A 1,951-nucleotide genomic window follows, 5' to 3' on the forward strand; every position below is an offset into this window, starting at 1 on the left:
CCAAGTATTTGTGTACAGCATCCTAGGTAAAATGGTGAATGTGTCATGAAAAGAACATTCCAGGGAATGGAGAGCATGACAAATTGTTTACTTATATTCTTCAGTTATGGCAGCTACTGATGCTGCATTCCAACTCTGCTAAAAAGAGAGTCTTATTTAATAATTGTAACTCATATTTATAAAATGTTTTGTATCCCTCTATAACGCTGCTAGGTCATAAAGTGTGATGTTTCTTCACTATCTACACTCAAGTCTTTCTTTAAAATATGCTACTTTTTCATGGTGAGTACAGAATAAAGAAGGAATACATATTTGTTCGTTATGTTTCATTTTATTTCTTTCTTACGTATAAATACTAAATTTGAACCAGCTTATCAAAATACTGAACTGATTTAATCTGCAAGAATTTTACACATTGTTAGACTGATGTGTTTTGGTTGGTTGGTCAGTTGGTTTGTTGTTGGTTGGTTGGCATATTGCTGTTGTTATGTTGGTGATAGTTTTTGATGTGTGATTGGCATCACATGTTACTGGTCCATGGCCCCTGATAAATGCTTCAGAGACTTTATTCAAATAAAGAGGATTCTTTCCTTGAGTGGAATTTCTCTCAATTCTTTTTTTTTTTTTTTGTAGATTTCTATTTTTCTAAAATATAGATAACATTAAAAGAAAAAATTGTAATTTAATAGCTTTGGCTATTAAATTTAATAGCTAAGGGCATTTCTGTATGTCATGTAGCTGCAATTACAGTCATGTCACACCAAAAGGCAACACTGGAATTCTCTTAGAAATTGGTAGTAACAATGAACCCCTAAGAAAAAACTTCCCTTCGCCAAATAGAGAAAGGTAGAGTGGGACAATAAGAAGAGTTGAAATATTTTCTCTTGGCTGCTTATTTAATTACATTGTTTCCTAAACCAATTCTATTTTGAACACTCTTTTTGAAAAATTACTATTGAGCAGAGAGTTACAGTATCATCTGCTGCCTGCTGCTTATAATTGACAAGTGATTATGAAAATTTGCTAGATGAAAATTGTCTAATTAATCAGCCTTGAAGAGAAGTGAAAACTGTGCCCTCCATCCAAATGCAAAGATCATTTTAGTGTTGGTATTTTCTATTTTTGTAACTTGGGCTGAGGGGACCACATGCACACCAGCTGCTACTCCCACTGGGATCACTTCAGTTTTCAGAATGTGGGCAGCTGACTCCATACATTACACCAGGTGAGCCTGAACACCTTTATGTACTTTATCCTCAGTCACATTCACAGGCAGGGAAACACCTTCCCATTGTCAGGGAAAGGCAGCCTCTTCTGGAGAAGGGCAGACATGCAGCAGATGCAAAGTCCACCTGTACAAGACCAGGAAAATGTAAACCCAGTAATAGTATCCAAGTAACACTTTTCCAATCCTCAGTACTCTAAGTGGACAGTTTATTCTTTCTGAGTGTTTCCACCATTTAATTTATAATCATAAAAAAAAAAAAAAAGATGAGTTCTGAAACAAAGATGTACTTGATAGTTAAAGATAAATTGAGGAAGAATTAAGATCTTGATGGAGAATAATCCATTTAGGCTCGAAATTTTCTTTAAAAAAAATCCACTTAAGAAACTCAGAGATTGAGCCAGCAGTGCTGGTTTGGAACCTGGTATTTAAGTTGGCTTCACCTGCCAATCTGGTGTTTAGTTTTTCTGAGTCACCCTCCATTTAATTCCTTATTCTCCAATGTATGATTTTAATAGATTTTCTTTACCTAAAGTCTTGAAGAATATTAAAAATATAAATAAAACATGGCAATGCCATCACTATATGCTTCTTAGCATTCTTTTTAACTTCAAGATTTACCCTTTAATATTAGTGTTTGTATACAAATAGTAAAGAGAAAAGAAAAAAAAGTTGATTCGCCTTAATTTATCATTACATGTGGTCTATAGCTGGACTCTACTTTAC

The sequence above is a fragment of the Pteropus vampyrus genome, unplaced genomic scaffold (assembly GCF_000151845.1).
Source record: "Pteropus vampyrus isolate Shadow unplaced genomic scaffold, Pvam_2.0 Scaffold56, whole genome shotgun sequence".
Classification (NCBI taxonomy): Eukaryota; Metazoa; Chordata; class Mammalia; order Chiroptera; family Pteropodidae; genus Pteropus; species Pteropus vampyrus.